Here is a 19932-nt window from a genome sequence, read left to right as displayed (position 1 = left end):
GTACATTTCTTGGAGAGTTATATTTTGGACAAGCAAAAAATAGTGATGAGCATCTTCAACAGAGTCAATACAGTATTCACACATTTGTGTTTCTGATAAAAATTGGTTATATAAGTCTGCCTTTAAATTACTTGCATTATTTCGCAACTGACAATGTATTATATTGTACTTTCTTATTCCAAAATGATAAATTTCTTTACCCTTTTTACAATAATAAGAATTTAAAAGACTTTTAAATGAAGATATTCCAGGGGCATTTCTGATATAATCAGGCAAATCATTCCATAGTTTAATAGTTGATGGGAAGAAACTTTCCATATATGATGTAGTTCTAATAGAAGGAATTTTGAATTCTGCATCATTATTTCTAAGATTATAGGGGTGGTTTGTAGGACGAAAAGGTTCAATCAAGTCCTTTAAATATTTAGGTGAATAGCCATTTATGAATTTATATAATAGTAGCAATTTATGAATATTCCTCCTAGTTTGTAAAAGATCCCACCCTAATTCATCATACAATTTTGATCTAGAGGAATTTGATCTTAATCCAGTAATAATTCTACCTGCTTCAACTTGGATATCTTCTAAAAGTTTTGCATCTTTTTCAGAACAATTGTCCCAAACAACATCAGAATATTCTAAAACAGGTCTAATAACTGCAAAATATATCTTAATAAGTGTTTTCTTTTCACCTTATACTTAAGCATTCTGAGGATATTTAGTCGTTTTGTAGCTTTTTCATAAATTAATTGTATATGCGAAGTCCAGGTAGCATCACTTTGAAAATGTAATCCGAGGTGGGTATGAGATGCATTTTGAATAATGGATGGGCCATGATGACCAAATGTAATAGGCGGATATTTTATATTTTTGCGAGTGAAATCAACATTTACAGTTTCGTTTGGATTAAAGTCAACAAGCCATTTTTTTGACCATTTATCAATTAGGTCTAGATCACTAGTAAGCGACTGTGCTACATTTGTGGCTTCTTTTTCTACAATAGCATATAAAGAGTTGTCATCAGCAAAAAGACGTATATTGTTTGCTAAATCATCACAAATATCATTTATGTATAGAAGAAAGAGAAAATGTCCCAAAACAGAACCCTGGGGAACACCAGCATTTACTGTCTCATGGTTTGATGAAAAGCCATCAATTACAACTTTTTGTTGTCTATCACACAAATAATTCTCAATCCAGCCTAATATGTTGCCATTAATACCATATTTTTTTAGTTTAGATAAGAGACCTTTATGCCAAACTTTATCAAATGCTTTTGAGATATCACAAAAAATAAATCTAACATCTTTACCTTTTCAAGACTTGAAATTATAGTGTTGTATATTTCTACTAGTTGGTTCACAGTTGAGTCTCCAGGTTGAAACCCTGACTGATATTTGTAAATTACATTATTATCTTTCATAAAATTATGCAATTGTTTAAACAAGATTTTTTCCATTATTTTACATAAGACACTTGTAAGGGATATTGGTCTATAATTTGATACTTCTTGAGCACTACCTTTATTTTTAAAAACGGGTGTAATCTGTGATAGTTTCCAAATATCTGGCAACTTTTTTTCAATTAGTGATATATTAAAGAGTTTTGTTAGAGGGGTTTTAATTGTGCTAGCTATTTCTTTCAAAATTCTTGGGGAAATACCATCAGGACCGGGTGGTTTACTACTGTCAATGATACATAATTGATCATAAACTTCATTTTCAGTGATAAATATTTCAGATAAAGTGTCTGTATTTTGTAATGGTGGACCAGCACCATGAAGGGGAATGTCTGGTTCATCTGTAATAGATGAAACTTGTGCAAAGTATTTATTAAGGACTGTAGCTTTCTCAACTGGATGGAAGATAAGTATACACGTGGAGAAAGGGGGTTTCTTTTAAAACTGAATTGATTTTTATAAAACTGTTTCATTATCGCATGCGAATGTTTATCTAAATGTTCGTGGAGTTTCTTCATATTTTAATTATTTATCAGTGTGAGTTATTGAAAAGTACAAATGAAAGAAAATATACTAGCTGAAATTGAAAAAAAAATCAAATGTTACTGATAGTAATTCTTTGGCAGTTGGCATAAAAACGAATTTTTGGAATGCGGGGAATGGGGGGGGGGGCATTTACTCTTTCATTATCATTTCAATTTTCAATATTAATAGTGAGATAAAAACACACTAAAAGGCATATAAATGACACTTATGTACTTACGCAGCACAGTTAAGGTGTGCAATGGAAATATCAACTAAATTTTGTATTTAAAAATGTATTCGTATCGTGATGGCGATTATTTTTAGTACATGATTTATATCAGATAATTGTTATCATGTTTTATAAATACATAAAATCATGATTATTTTTTTATATATAGACTAGTCACGTGATGCGGCAGTCAAGCTATTTTAGCACATTGACTTGAAGTATTGATGTTACATATAAATGTCACTTGTGCAAGGGCTAACCAAGTTAAATTTCCAAGTATAGTATATAAATATTTTCAACACGCATTATAGTTTCTAAAAAGTGCTGCGATCCTGTCTAAATTCTGCTATTTCATTGTTAAAATTATACTTGTATGACCGAATGCAATATTTTTTGCTGGTCAGCGGCATGAAATATTGATATAATTAAATTGTTTTTAAGATTTCATCAGGATCGCAGCACTTTTCAGATACATTAATAGTTCTGTAGTTGAAATGTAAAAGCTTACTTTGATCCATAGAGTGTATGCCCTTGCACTAGATCGATTTATTAAGACCCCCCATATTACCCTCCAATGTATTTGCATACAAATATATACGACAGTGTCAATCAAATACGTCTTGTACAGAAAATATATTAATAAGATAGTGAAGAAGACATTAAATTCAAGTTATTATCCCATAGAATATATGTAAATAATATTTTATTTAATTAGAGAATACATATTTTGTTGAAAAAATTTTACTTGATCTGTCTCTCACTGCATACAAACTACGTCACGTCGTAAGAAACGACGTCATATTGACAAGTGCATTGCGATCAGTGACTTGTTTATAACTTGTCGTGTGGGATTTAACTAACGACAAAACAACACGCTGTAGTAAGTTTTTATGTATGTTGATGATTTTTTACGGGTTAAATTAGCAGAAAAACTCATTTTGTGGTATTTTAAAGAAATGTTGTATGACGTATATTGTGTATTGTGTTATGTCATAGTCAAGTTTTCCAGTACAAATTAGGCTCCGTCTCCTTTTTGTAACATTAACTGTGCTGCGTATTAAATGTGCTTGACCACTTATGAAGCTTTGTGTGAAAGATTTACTGATTTAACTGGATATTTAGTTTATCAGTTGTTTAGATGCCTTTGATCATAACATTGTACAACAACGTCGAAATTTGTCAAGTTATATTTTTTTTTTTCAAAAATCTCGGGAACAGTCTTGTTTAAATGCATATACTACTGGTACAGGCTGGAAAAAATGCTGTCAACAACTAAATATCTAGTGGTTTTAAAAATTTAAGGACAATAAAACTTCTATTTAGCTCGATTAAAGGTATGACCTCCTTTTGCGGGTTTGCACCTTTAAAGAAAGACTGGATTTTCTCTACATTTTATGCGTAATCTAATGCATTTCCCTCAGGTAGTGAAAATAATATTCGTCCGAGACTTATAGTAGTTCTAACTCCCCATCTTTAATAGAGGAGGAATATACTTATTACCATGTGTACTTACATCAGTGGAAATTGTACGGAAATTAAAATACAATGTCGACATCTAAATAAGAGAAAAATCAGAATTTTAATTAAGATATACACCTTTGCATATAATCTTAAACGCATTAACTGTGAGATAAAAAAAATTAGATAGCGTTATACTAGTATATTGTTCTACATCCATTCATTTAAAATTTGTATCACAGTATAATGACAGTGCAAAAATTCATTCTAAAAAAATATATCATTTTTTCGTGCAAGCTTATATCCGTTTTTTTTCATATCACAGCTATACACCTGGACAGTGTTGTGTAAGACTTACTCGCTAAAATGTCCAATAGTGACTTATTAAATCCACTAAAATGTCCAACAAAAATTTAATTCTTTCTGTAATGATTCACTTTTTTATGTTATGATTATAGATGATATTGTTTTCTAGTATATGTTTTTTTTCTAAAAATCAAAATCCTCCTCAAGATTGTCCATATCCTTCAAACTGGAGTCACTATTTGTGGTTGAATTATCTAATTCCTCGTCAAAATCTGCACCATAATTATTCATATCACCATTCACCCTTGCAGTAATTGTGTCCATCGCACATACAGAAGATCTCAGTGAGGACGTCTCGATATTCTTTAAAGGGTCGCTCATCTCTGAAAATGAAGACAATGAAGTAAAAATTAGAAAATAAGTGGGATTAGTGAATTATCACTCTGTACGTATTCTGATCATGTAAATGGAACGAAATAAACGGAAATCATGTTTTCCACTCGCATTGAACAGTGACAATTACATCCAAATTTTAACTATACAACTGTGGATATATCAGTTAGACAAGCAAAAGACATTTAAAGAAGCAATACGTTTTGAATCTTACATGAATTCAGTAAGTGTAAATCTAATATTGACTTCTAAATGTCGTTTAACAGTTTTTATGAAAATGTGGAATTTTAACTATTTATAGATTTTACATTCCATCTTTTAGGTATTATATAAAAGATCAAGATAGCGAAAAAGTGAAAGAGTCACCATAATTTACATTTAAAATGTAATTTACAATGAACAAATTGAATGCTAAAGACTTATTAAGCATTGATTATAATTCATGAAAGATATATTGAATAATTCAAGTAAAATAAGAAATACGTATTCATCGCTGAAAAATATTTCAGAAGTTTGCAACAAATATTTCAATTCTTTATGTACATGTATAAAATCTCACAAGTTGTCTAATTTTGCAATTCTTATATGTATCTTTAAATTCTAAAGATTGTTTTAAAATTATCTATTTACCTTCAAGCTTTTTAATTATATGATCTTCCATCAAGTTGATATGACCTATTTGAATTACAAAAAAAATATTCTCGTTAAAATCGTCAATGCAGAAAGCAATGAAACTAATACATGCATTACCAACCAAAACATGATACAAAGGTACAGAATGGAAATTCCTTGCAATGCAGTTTGAAGTTAAAATAACATAATATACTTACCAGAAATCTTCTTTGTTAATCGTTTTTCAAGGTTTTGAAATTGTTCTAAAATAGATAGAATCATTTTTTTTAATGAAAGCCACCCCTTTCAGAAAAAGAAATACATATACTTATTTGTTAATATGTTTTGATCGATACCTTTTAAAATCCCCATTGCTTTATCTTCAAACGCTTTCAGAGATTCTTAAAAATAAAATTAGAGAGCAGCCTGAATAAAGCGAGGTACATATTCTTCTGCGTTCTTATATTATTCATCTTTAAAGGTATTAAAAAAAGAACAGCAGATAATTTATAATATAGATACATGTGTTCATACTTTCATTGTGACTGTATTACAAATTCGAAGATTAAAGGAAACGTTGGGTCTAAAAAGACTTTTTGATATTTCATTCATTGAATGGTCAATAATGAATTTTACCTGCCATTTGTTTTAACTTAATTATAAAGTAATAAGACATCAAAGTTATGAGTAAACTGGCTGCTGGTGGCTGCCATGTTGAGAGATAAAGTTATCGCGCTTGCTAAATATTTTCCCTAATCCTCACTTTTATGACGTATTGCAGGCCATTTGGCTCAAAGTGTAAACGTTATCATGTCGGAATCAAGTTTTGAAAATGTGCCAATTAAGTGTGTGCAATTTGATTTTGGATCTGAATGTATTATAGGAAATATAATTTCATATTCCTATTCTTCTAGTGTTTCAGAATTCAGGAAATTAAAAGAAGGATTTAATAATAAAAAGCCATAAACTTGTCGGATGTAACATTAATTCAAAACTTAGCTGTAAAGGTTGCAAATGTATTATTTTACATGATTTTAATTAAAACTTTTTAAAGTTTTAATGTGTCCAAAAAGTTTTATGTAATTCCTATAAATAACAATTGCTTAATTAGCTTATTTCTGAAAGAAGGAATTTTATTTTTCTGCAGTCATAAACACATTGACTCTATACATCTGGCATTTAATCTGTCTACACTACGTCAGCAGAGGCCATGATAAGGTTTTCCCCATGCTGCTCCAATGAAGCTATCAAAATCCAATTTAACTGCTGTTATCATCAGCGCAGTATTGTTAGATGCAGCTTTTCTTTTTATATGAGAGGTACAGTTTTATATATAAAAATTTTAATTCTGACCAAACGTTCCCTTTAATGATGGTGTTATTTTTCTTATTTAAAAAAAACACAGAAAAAAATATATATTAGTGATTTTATAAATTTATTATTTAAATCTTTCTTGTACAATAAATGCTTGCAAGTAACTTTTTTTACTGAATAAATGGATGCTATTTTAAAATACAGTATCAATGTAGCTTTTCAATTTTTTAAATATCTTCCGGAGCATTGAAATAAAATGAATTAAAATACTAAAGGATTAATTTACTCTATCTGCATCTTAAAAAAAATTCCAGGAAATTTGCAACATTGTTCTTAATGATCCGTAATGAAAATCCACGAAAAATGCATTATTTTCTAGGATAGAATAAAATCAATTATGACAAGAAAATAGGAACTCCAAGATAAAGTCTATCTACTGCTTTTATATTTATGTATCTTTCTGCTACAAAACAATTGATCTTATTATAATAGAAAACTGTTATACACGTTAAATTACGTTTTGAAATAAACAAAAGAATCCTTGTTCTTAATAATCGATTTCTCACCGGATGTCTCCCTTGAGAGAGTCTTCTGATGCTCTTCTGTTTTGTTGAGTCGCTCTTAAGAAGATTTAAAAACAAGAGACACTTTAAAATATATTTCCAAACAAAATTTAATAGTGTAAGAAACTTATGTATACATTATTAAAGAATGTGCTCGATTTAACTTCAGTTTTCTGTATTCAAAAAATTCTTCTTCTAAAGACATATTTAACACATTATAAACTGTGTTTCATTTAACGTCACATAATTCTATTTTACCAGGACTATGATACAACATCAACGACTACTAGGTGTTACTATCGTACAAAACAATTTTTCCTATGTAACTAACTCTCTCCCTTGATCATTAAAATATCAAATTGTAATGATATATATATACTATTTTCCCTATTCTTAGTATAATTATGAACGCTTGTCAGACAGTTAATCATTTACACAACTTTTGATATTCCTATGTCATAAAATTGAAAGGAAAATAAATCTGTTTTAAAAGTAAAATAAAACATTACTTTTTTTTTACTGTCCATAAGTCCGAAAAATAAACAAGAGGCCCAGGGGCCACAACGCTCACCTGAGCACATCGGGCTTGAATTTACTCCCCACCCCTCCAGGCATTCATCATTTGAACAAACTAGAATCTACACTACCTGAGGATGATTCCATATAAATATCACTAAACATAGCTTTGAAGTACTTGAAAAGAAGATTTTAAAAGATTTTCCTATATATCCCTATGTAAAACTTGGGTCGGCCATTTTGGCCCCACCCTAGCCCCAGGGGTAATGATTGGAACAAACTTGAATCTACACTACCTGCGGATGATTCCACATGAGTTTCATCTTTCCTGGCCCAGTGGTTCTTGAGAAGAAGATTTTTAAAGATTTTTCCTATATATTCCTACGTAAAACTTGGGTCGGCCATTTTTGGCCCCACCCTTGCCCCGGGGGTCATGATTTGAACAAACTTGAATCTACACTACCTGAGGATGATTCCACATGAGTTTCATCTTTCCTGGCCCAGTGGTTCTTGAGAAGAAGATTTTTAAAGATTTTTCCTATATATTCCTACGCAAAACTTAGGTCGGTTATTTTGGCCCCACCCTTGCCCAGGGGTCATGATTTGAACAAACTTGAATCTACACTACCTGAGGATGATTCCACATGAGTTTCATCTTTCTTGGCCCAGTGGTTCTTGAGAAGAAGATTTTTAAAGATTTTTCCTATATATTCCTATACAAAACTTTGGTCGGCCATTTTGACCCCACCTTTGCCCCGGGGGTCATGATTTGAACAAACTTGAATCTACACTACCTGAGGATGATTCCATATGAATTTCATCTTTCCTGGCCCAGTGGTTCTGGAGAAGAAGATTTTTAAAGATTGTTCCTATATATTCCTATGTAAAACTTGGGTCGGCCATTTTGGCCCCACCCTTGCCCCGGGGGTCATGATTTGAACAAACTTGAATCTACACTACCTAAGGATGCTTCCACATGAGTTTCATCTTTCCTGGCCCAGCGGTTCTGGAGAAGAAGATTTTTTAAAAATGCCATTAATTTTTAACAAATTCATGATTATCTCCCCTTGGAAAAGGGCGTGGCCCTTCATTTGAACAAACCTGAATCCCCTTCACCCAAGGATACTTTGTGCAAAGTTTGGTTGAAATTGGCCCAGTGGTTCTTGAGAAGAAGATGAAAATGTGAAAAGTTTACGACAACAACGAAAACAACAACAACGACAACAACGACAACAGACAACGGACAAATTTTGATTAGAAAAGCTCACTTGAGCCTTTGGCTCAGGTGAGCTAAAAAGCAGATATTAAAATTAATTACCTTGTTTGAGCATTAGTTCGTCTGCAATATCAATTATTAAAATGCAACTTCAATTCAAAATAATGTAATGTACATGTGACAATATTTTCTGACATTTTATTGATAAGCTCGCATATTAATAAATGAACATAAAACAAAATCGCAAAAGTTCTATATCAATTTACATCGGTATTTATACATGTTCAATTTGGCAATCATAGAAAATATATACAATTAAGATATTTGTTTTAATTTTAATCTTGACTGCAAGCGAATCTTATAATTTAAGTCCATTTTATATAAAAATGACTGATTTATTATTAACTTAATGTAATATGATAGAATGTTCTATGTTTGCAATACAAGACTTAATTTTACGCAGCACAATGAAGGTTACATAAAGGTGTCAGTCTATTTTATATTTACTATGTTTACTATGTTTTAGTAAAAAAAATAAAATAAAATAATAAAAGAAACATTAGGTCTTTCATTTACATCAGCATACATGATTTGCATTTTAAACTGTTGGATAGCTCTATACTATATCATAACTTATTTTGTCATCCAAAGTCTTCGTCAATGTATCCAGCATATTAAGATATATAAACAAATTCACTGATCGCAATGAAATTGTCAATGTGACGTAATATCAAATTATTTGAAACAGTTTGAACACTGTGAAAGGCTGATATACCGTATAGCCGGTTTTTTTGGCGGGACACAAATTTGGCGATTTTAGGTTGTTTAGATATATAATTAATTTTGGTGGATAATATTTTGGTGAATTCAAAGAAGAAGGTATGGTTTTAGCCTTATTGCGCCCTAGAAATTTAATGATATCAAAAAGTTTTGAAACTGGCTTAAATATTAGTTAAATAAATGACTCTGATAAATCAGGAAAGAATATGGCATGAAGGTTTACCATTCTGCAAATATGACGTCATTAATGTGAAGCATTTCTCTATTTTCAACAGAAAAAGCTTCAAAATGGCTCATTTCAAGGGTGATTTTCCTTTAGAAAACTATGTCTACAGCCGTCGCCCACGTTAATTTTTTGATATTTTGTGCAAAATTCAATAACAAATCACATATCTCAAGATCTTTGTGGTCGATGCCTGTGGACAATGTTATCTGAAAGAAAATTCCATTGAAAATTGGTGTCTTCTGCAACTTTTTCAGAAAATACGGGAAAATGCACATGTTTATGACGTCATAATTAGCATTTAAAAACACATGTGATCAAAATTACTTGTATGATTTTTCTGTACATGTATTGATTTTTAATTAATTAAAAAGCATGAATTTTCAACTTTTAAACCAGTTTCTTTTTTTTAGAAAATCACAGGGCAAAATTTGTATGGAAACCACACCTTCTTCTTTATTACCTTTAAGTCGCAGGTTAAGAATACGCTCTTGTTACGATTGCACACCCTCCCAAACTTGCGAAAGTGTCGGGAAATCCTCGGAAATACGCAGATACTATTGTTAAATCACATCCCAAATATGGAAATTCAGATGTAGCTCTTATTTGAACTGCACAAATAATGTAAAGTATATTTTTTAAGAAGTAGAATATTTGTATTTAATTGAAAACAAAAGTAGGACATGAACTTCTTTTTTCCGTAGCTAAATCCGTTTAAATATACGTATTGCTGACAATACATTCCAAGCGCTGTTTGTGTTTACGTAAACAAACCATCCCAAGCGCAATTACTTTCACACATAGATATTAATTGATACCAGTTATTTAGTTATAACAAGTACATATAGTTTAAAACATTAGTTGTTGAAAAAACTTCATTTGTCATGAGTGTGCCGTTTAAATGACAGATGATTTGAACCCATTGTTTAGCAAGCATGACACTTTTTTCACTTAGAGACGTTGTAAATTACTAGATAATTTTCCAAGAACATAATGTGAACACAAATTATATATATATATATATATATGTTTCTGTGAATCGTCATACCTTGCATTGCTTCTTGAGATCTCCGTAACCACTCTTGAGATTCTTCAAGTGTATCAAGTCTTTCTGTATAATACAAGAGGTCCGTAAGCCTTATAGGTCACCTGAGCATTATGCAATAACTTTCCAGTGATTGAATTTGATCCATGTTTTCAGCCAGATGCTATAGCAATTACAATTTTGATCATCATAACTATACACTTAGCAGTTGTTGAGTTTGGTTACTTATTACCCATAGGTAGGGTAGGGGTACAAAAAATGCATTTCAACAAATCAGTAATATTCAGCAATAATCAGTAGTGCCGCTACCACACATGAACCCTTGACTCTTAGGCCTAGATCCACACGTTGCACAATTTTTGAAAAGGCATCCTTGCTTTTCAAAAGTATTTGATTAATACCAAGGAGCAGTTTTCAAACAATTTATTATTTTTTCAGTATATAAGAACAGCCTCCCCCCTATGGTACTACTGACCATGGGGCCGTGAAATTCACAATTTTGGAAGATTAGGGCCCTTGCTCAAAACTATATAGGTAGTTTACATGCTTAATACCCAGGAGCAGGGAAGAAGATTTTCAAAGAATTCATGTATTTTCACTTTATAATCAATAGAGCCCCACCCTAACACCAGAACCCCTGACCCTGGGGCCATAAAATTCACAACTTTGATAGAGACACTTTTGCTCATCATAACTATGTTCTTAGTTAATTTATTTAATGCCCAGGAGCAGAGGAGAAGATTTTCAAGAAATAATGCATTTTCACTTTATACTTATTTAGCCCCGTCCTAGCACAAGAACCCCTGACCCTGGGGCCATGAATTTCACAATTTTGGTAGAGGCACTCTTGCTCATCATAACTATGCACTAAGCTAATTTATTTAATACCTAGGAGCAGAGAAGAAGATTTTCAAAGAATTATTGTATTTTCACTACATAATCAATGGAGCCCCACCCTAACACCAGAACCCCTGACTCTGGGGCCATAAAATTCACAATTTTGGTAGAAGCACTCTTGCTCATCATAACTATGTACTTAGGTATTTTTTTTAATACCTAGGATCAGAGAAGAAGATTTTCAAAGAAATAATGCATTTTCACTATATACTTATTTAGCCCCGCCCTAGCACAAGAACCCTTGACCCTGGGACCATGAATTTCACAGTTTTGGTAGAGGTCTCAATGCTGATTATAATCATGTAAACAGTTTGACTGCTTGATGTCCAGGATTAAAGAAGAATATTTTTAAAAGATTGCATTAATTTAAGTGGTTTTGGCCCCACCCCCAAGGCCCCAGGGGGGGGGGGTGGGGCAGGGATTATGAAATTCACAATTTTTGTTCCCCTTTACCCATAGATGCTTTTTGCTAAATTTGGTTGAAATTGGTTCAGTGGTTGCAGAGAAGAAGCTGAAAATGTTTAAAAGTTTACAACCGATTGACGACGAACAACGTACGACGGACGACGACGGACGAAAACAGATAGCAATAGGTCACCTGAGTGACTCAGGTGACCTAAAAGTGGAATGAAGTAGAAATTCGCTAGCAAAATCATCTTGCTTTAACTCTAATTATGCAGTGTTTGATATATATCTATAAAATTAAATTGAAAAAGTTAAAGTAATGATAAAATAATTACATACCACTTTTAATTTCGAGTTGAACTGCAAAAAACCCACAATAATATTGTTTATTAATGATGATGAAATTTTTAGACATTTTTGTAAGTCTAATATTTTCAATATCATACAATAAATAAGCCATGCTCTTAAAAATATAATTATAATCCTTTAAAAAATCAAGAATCTTGAAAGTATTGTTATAAGAATGTTCTTATTACAAATAAAATTCTAAATGAATAATGGGGAGAAAACAGTCTTTGTAGAATATCTGAACTGTTATTATTTTAGTTCTGAATCTACTGGTCAAACAGACTTCATTTCATTTATTATATTGTGTTAATATATGATATATCGTGCAAATTTATGGTGAAAAAAATTACTAGTATCCCCTGTAGTCAATTTGGAACCAGAATAAAGAAAAAAATACAATATAGATAAGACACAAGTAGAACATTCCTCGAACTTGTTGAAAATATGTGATCACTTTAAAGAGTACTGTATAATAAACATAAGTTTTATACATAAATTTCTAATAAGTTTTACATGTGTTTTGCCATGATATATGTGATAATATTATTCAAATTTGTTATGCTATATGTTCTCATATATTATACTTTTATGTAAATAAGTTGAATCTGATTGGTCGAGAAACACTTGTTAAAAATCATTGTTATACCTTTAAAAATTGTTCCTATACAAATCTATACAGAAAAAAGTCTAACATTTTTAATGTTTTGCTGAGCGGGCATAAAAAAATCGATGTTGGGCCGCTGAGTGAGATTTTGGACCGCTTACGTCACAGAATGGGCGAGGCTGAATCTCATTTTCATTCTTTGGTTTTAAACAGTGACAGATCTAATGTTGCATTACGGAATATAGTACAAAATACATGTATGTCAAAAAATATATAATAAAATGAAAGGTATAACAAAACATTTATTGACAGAGTTCTCGAGCAAAATGCGTTTTGTCGGACCCTCGAATCAAACTGTCTGTCTTCGGCCTAACGGCCTCAGGCAGACAGTTTGGTTCTTGGGTCCGACAAAACGCATGTTGCCCTCGAACTCAGTCAATAAATGTATACTATTACCCGCTGAATAATGAAGCCATGCGCTCCAGCGAAGCAACAGTCAACATTGCTTGATTACGATTGATATTCCGAAAAATAGCAACTGAGCAGAATTAATCCGCGCACGGCTCTCTGTTATATGTATTTGTATGGAATATTCAGTGTAATATTATAAATCAATATAAAAGTTGAGTGTAACATAGAAAATTTTCACCCCTCAAAAACACTGTCTACCTCGGCTGCGCGTAGGTTGACTTTTTTTTTCTTAGGGTAAAAATTTTCAATCTTACACTCAGCTAATTGCAATTTTAAGATAATGTTGAGCATTTCAAAATTTTATTTCTACTTTTACTTTTTAACTCGTGATATCTTTGGACATCAATGTGAAATACATATAATTTGTGTTTTAATCAATTATAAATAATGCCAATTCTCTCATCCCCTATCCCTCTAAAAAAACTTTAGCGATTAATCCTAATTAAAGAAAAACATATCCCAAAATATTTCCAAACAAGCTAACAACAACTGTCACTTAAAACCTACCTTGCATTGTCTTTATTTTATCGGTAAATTCTTTTACTTTTGATGGATTTAAATCACAATAATATAGATTATCCACCTCTCTCTCATACATGTTGCCACCGCCTATTTCTTTTTCGAGTTCAACAACGACGTCTTTCAGATCATTCCATGTCTTTTCGAATGTAGAATTATCAACTTGTCCGTCATGTGAATGTGCAATCAAGTCATTCCTGTAAATCCGAATTCTTTCTATGCAGGCGGACAATGAATAATCTTTTTCAGAAGGATTTCTCCCCCAACTATTGTCGTGTTCTTTGATATTGCAAAAATTCCTTAAAATTTTGTATAGAAGTGAAATATCCAACTCTGTCGTGTTAACAAACCCTGGAGTGGAAGAGTTCTGAGAGATAGGGTAAAGAATGTCTTTCTGTATTTGACTAAGTTTTCCTATCTTTGCTTTTCCATTGTCAAGACTGATTCGAAGCTTGTTTGGAGTTATATGAAGATTCAGAACATCTTTTAGCAGATTCGTACACGTTTGTAAGAGAAGAAGACAAAGACGAGCGAAGTTTTCTGTGTTCTTGTTTGGTACATGTAATTGACTTGTAGGCAAATAGGCTTGCATCGTCTTATGCATTTTTAAGACCTGGAAAAGAGTACCAAAGGTTTTTAATGATCGAATTATCACTTCGTTTCATCAAGTCATTTGCTTGATCAATCCGTGATCGGAAGGGTGTCGGTTCAAATTCCGGTCGCGACTGAAATACGTAAAACAAGATGTTGCACCTATTCCTCTGCTAATCGCTCTGCACTTTGAATTGAAAGTTGTGGTTCTTTCGGATGAAACTTAGAAATTGAGATCCCGTATATAAGTAGACGCTGGCACGATAAAAACCTCACTGCTTAATAGCCCTAACTGCCCAGTAAAAGTCAGAAGCCCTCGTATATGATGACATTTGTTAACGAAGTTAAAACTCTCAAACGAGAGGTAAAAATACAATTATTCAATCAATTGTTTCAATCACGAAAATTTCTTAGGTTAAAATACCAACAGTAGAAACCTAGATTGTACCAAACTCTTTGTTTTGTCAGTTGGTACCGAATTTATAAAAATATTTCGAAAAGTTATTACCGCCGTCAGATATCAATGCAGTGATATTTTTTAAAAAAAGTATACTGTATCCAAAGAAGCGATATGGTATCAATCTACCTAGAAACAAATAATACACTTTTTAAAAGTGAATTGTAAATGTTGGATGCTAATTGTATCATTACATGACGATCCAGCGTAAAACTTTTTAGCAGTTGTTGAACAGTACATTTAACAGCACATTTAAACGTCTTCTTACATGATGTAAATTCCCAAAAGTAACAAGTCATGCTATTCAATGGTTTAAAGTATAAATACAGTATATCTGTATATAAGCCTGCATGGCATGTTTGGTGCAAGATTCCTTATGGCATCACCTATTACGATGGCTTAGTCGGTGGAGCGATCGCTTCGTGATCGAGAGGTCGTGAGTTCGAATCTCGGCCATGACTGAACTAAGTCGATAAAGAATGGATAGCAACTATTCCTTCGCCACGCGATCGGCACTTTGAAGTGAAAGTTAGGAGTCCCTTGGATGAGACCTTAAATCCAAGGTCTCGTGTTCCTCTAGGCGTTGGCACAGTAAATATCCCTCACTGTTTGATGACTGTGAGTGCCGATAAAATGTCAGATTTCGAAGCCCTTCATCGGTATAATGGTGCTGTCTCTATAAGAGTGAAATATTCTCGAATGGGTTGTAAAATAACTACTCACAATCAATCAATCCTGATGGCGTTTACATTTATTTAAAAATCCTTTTACATGTTTTACTTTACTTGATGAGTATACATGAACAATGGCAAAATGAAGAGTATAAGTAAATTACCGTTTTCCTAAGAATGTAAATATCCTGAAGGCTTTTTTAATCAACAGAGAACTTAAACTTCTCTTTTCATTTTTTTTTCAATTTTTTATATGAAAAACGAAGTTTCAAATGAGTTATTCACACTGCGTATTCCTTAAAGTGTGACTTGATTTACTTTATTTGTTCAACCGTATACATCATTTCTGCTCAAGTAAATACAATTAAGAAAAATTTTGTTGATTCTTTTCATTTCAATAGAACATTGCCTTTTAAGTAATTCCATCAGAAATCTGTTTACGCACTAACACAAATAAAATCATACGAAGGCCTTGCACCTCATTCCTGATCATTTAAACCTTTATTTGCTCTACTTGCATTAACTCAATATAAATCTCAACCGACACAATAAATTGCTTAAAAAATATAACGGTTTTCAATAAGTAAAGGGAAAATCATTATAAAGTAAACTTTTTTTCTAACGATTTACTTTTTTTCACCCTTGTCGAGTTAAACCTTAATAAGAGAGAGAGAGAGAGAGAGAGAGAGAGAGAGAGAGAGAGAGAGAGAGAGAGAGAGAGAGAGAATATTTTCTTGACACCGTTACTCTTTTGCATTCAAAAGTAGGTAAAAATTAAGGGCAAGATAAGTACAATAAGACAGTATACATTATTCTTACTTTAAGATGATGAACCCTTCTTAGGGCTTCAGTCATTCATATGCATTAACAAAACTTAAAATGTAGAAGCGCAAAAATATCATTACCACTTTTTTCTACGAACAAGAACAGTATTAGAATCTCAATGATACTTAAAATATTTCTGAAGACCCTTTTTAATTTCCGTGTTTTTGAGTACATGCTGAAGTACGGGAAATTTGCAGGATATTTTGTTTATCATAATTTAATACATATAATATAAGAAAGCAAACTGTTTTATTTTGTGATGGCGACTATCAAAGTGCATCCATTTGAAATATAGAATTTGCTTGAACGCCAAAGATATAGATATAGTTTAAGAGAAAGAATAAGAAATATTACTTACCCAGTTTTGAAGGTATGTCTATTTTTCAATTTTCATTCAAAGCCATTACCTTTCAAAAGCACGTTTTGCAACTTTGCACACTTAAGCAAATCAACTACTACTCTTCATGGATTTAAATTTCAATAACACTGTACGTTAATTTTATTGGAAACATTTGTTTGTATTTGCTGAATAAATGAATGGTGAAATTGTATGCGAAGCACTGCCATGCTTAAGAATTTAAGGAAACGATCGATATGTGAAGTATTCAGTATTTGATAGTCTGCATCATTTTTTGTCTTTTTTAAAACCTTACAGTATAATTGAACCGGTTTATTTTTTGTACATTTCTCTGTTCATAAATAATGAGTAAACTATTGTTTTTGATGAAGAGAAACATTCTAGCAGAATATAGTAAACTAAAAGATGAATTAAGCTGGTATTTGTCAGCTTATTTTTAATCAATTTCGCAATCTCAAATCTACATGCATTTGTTATCATTCACATAACATTCATTCATGGAGGTACCTGCAAGCCCTCCTTTTGAATTTTAGCAATGGTAGTAAAGAACAAGTTTATCTTGGTGGGTTGAAGGCCAGAAGATATTTTAAACAGTTGGCAGCAAAATATGTTCTGTTCTCCATTTAAAACAGTTGTTTTGACCCCGGAATTTTAACATGATATTGGATCTGCGCCTATTCATATAAACAATTTAAATAATGTTTTGTATGTGCATAATAGTATTTCACAATATTTACTTTTCAAAAGTTCGAGATTGAATTGCAAATATTTAATTTTTCGACATAAATGTGCAGGTTAAATGATAAACGTGATAAAAGAAGTCATGTGCAGGGCGGAACAAATAGAGAAAGAAGCGGGGCTTCTACAACAACACTTTATGACTTCCTCTATTTTATATCTTTTGTAATCACAGTGAATTTTTGTTAAAAACCCTTACTCTTCTAAATAATGTTTCTGATCTGTGAACATTATTAAAACATTCTCCTTCTATGACTTTTTTCTCGGCTGATCCCGATTCATTTTCTGAATACAATTTCTAGGCTTCCATTGTAGGCAACATTTAAAAAAAACATTTTATGAAATTATCAATATATTGACAGGAAAAAAATTATAACTTGATCCACGCTAACAATACTAAAAACTCCTTCGGTATACAACTAGATATACTTAGCTTTCATCCTATGTTTAGTTTTTGTTATTAACATTGTTCAGGAAAACAATATCATTTGACTGTTGGGAAAATAAAAATACATATCTACATGTTTAACCGGATTCATGTGCATTGTATCAATATGACCTCACCATGGTTTTCCCACCTCATCATGTGCTAATGTGGGTGTGTACACTTTGCCCCCCCCCCAACAGAGAGAGAGAGAGAGAGAGAGAGAGAGAGAGAGAGTATGTGATGTATGTTGTCTGTGTGTTAAAACTGTCGGAAGTAGCAACTCTTTTAGACCAATCTTTTGATTTATTTTTAATCAGGAGGGATATCTCACTTTTATTCTTCACAAAGAATAGTTTCTCCTTGACCAGCTTGCGATGTATTTCATCATTAAATCATGGATTTTTTTTCTTATCTAAAAATGCTCTATATATAATTCCTCCAGCAATGTGTTTCTTTCCTCGAAAAAAAAAATATTTTATATAAAATACGTTAATTTAATTTGTGTTGTATTCGTGATGGAAGGAAAACGGTCATGAGTGTTCACTTATTAGAATAATATTTATAATAGATTTAATTAATAGCTTTTTAGCTCACCTGAGCCGAAGGCTCAAGTGAGCTTTTCTGATCAAAATTTGTCCGTCGTCTGTCGTTGTCGTTGTCGTTGTTGGCGTTGTCGTTGTTGTCGTTGGCGTTGTCGTTGTCGTAAACTTTTCACATTTTCATCTTCTTCTCAAGAACCACTGGGCCAATTTCAACCAAACTTGGCACAAAGTATCCCTGGGTGAAGGGGATTCAAGATTGTTCATATGAAGGGCCACGCCCTCTTCCAAGGGGAGATAATTATGAATTAGTGAAAAATTATTTGCATTTTTAAAAAATCTTCTTCTTAAGAACCACTGGGCCAGGAAAGATGAAACTCATGTGGAATCATCCTCAGGTAGTTTAGATTCAAGTTTGTTCCAATCTTGACCCCCGGGGGTAGGGTGGGGCCAAAATGGCCGACCAAAGTTTTACATAGGAATATATAGGAAAAATCTTTAAAAATCTTCTTCTGAAGAACCACAGGGCTAGGAAAGATGAAACTCATGTGGAATCATCCTCAGGTAGTGTAGATTCAAGTTTGTTCAAATCATGACCCCCGGGGCTAGGGTGGGGCCAAAATGGCCGACCAAAGTTTTACATAGGAATATATAGGAAAAATCTTTAAAAATCTTCTTCTTAAGAACCACTGGGCCAGGAAAGATGAAACTCATGTGGAATCATCCTCAGGTAGTGCAGATTTAAGTTTGTTCAAATCATGACCCCCGGGGCTAGGGTGGGGCCAAAATGGCCGACCAAAGTTTTACATAGGAATATATAGGAAAAATCTTTGAAAATCTTCTTCTTAAGAACCACTGGGCCAGGAAAGATGAAACTCATGTGGAATCATCCTCAGGTAGTTTAGATTCAAGTTTGTTCAAATCATGACCTCCGGGGCTAGGGTGGGGCCAAAATGGCCAACCAAAGTTTTACATAGGAATATATAGAAAAATCTTTAAAAATCTTCTTCTTAAGAACCACTGGGCCAGGAAAAATGAAACTCATGTGGAATCATCCTCAGGTAGTGTAGATTCAAATTTGTTCAAATCATGACCCCCGGGGCTAGGGTGGGGCCAAAATGGCCAACCAAAGTTTTACATAGGAATATATAGGAAAATTTTTTTTTAAAATCTTCTTCTTAACAATCATTGAGAAAGGAAATATGAAACTTAAATGAAATTATCCTCAGGTAGTGTAGATTCAAGTTTGTTCAAATCATGACCCCCGGGGCTAGGGTGGGGCCAAAATGGCCAACCAAAGTTTTACATAGGAATATATAGGAAATTTTTTTTGAAAAATCTTCTTCTTAACAATCATTGAGAAAGGAAATATGAAACTTAAATGAAATTATCCTCAGGTAGTGTAGATTCAAGTTTTTTCAAATCATGACCCCCGGGGCTAGG

At 32.4% G+C, this 19932-nt stretch overlaps 1 long non-coding RNA gene across 1 annotated transcript; it reads right to left on the bottom strand.

The window, feature by feature from the left end:
• Window positions 1-5337: 5337 nt before the first annotated feature.
• Window positions 5338-8794, bottom strand: LOC134238309 (uncharacterized). The gene is made up of 3 exons (XR_009985970.1): window positions 8694-8794; window positions 6863-6916; window positions 5338-5383 (listed from the first exon to the last, which is right to left on the bottom strand). It is a non-coding gene; the product is annotated as an uncharacterized LOC134238309 (long non-coding RNA).
• Between the last annotated feature and the right edge of the window lie 11138 nt (window positions 8795-19932).

This window comes from Saccostrea cucullata, unplaced genomic scaffold, assembly GCF_032062105.1.
Source record: "Saccostrea cucullata isolate Sc308-1 unplaced genomic scaffold, CSIRO_AGI_Scuc_v1 ctg3238, whole genome shotgun sequence".
NCBI classification, from domain to species: Eukaryota; Metazoa; Mollusca; class Bivalvia; order Ostreida; family Ostreidae; genus Saccostrea; species Saccostrea cuccullata.
The sequence above is the reverse complement of the archived record's forward strand: the minus strand, read 5'-3'. Positions and strand labels throughout refer to the sequence as shown.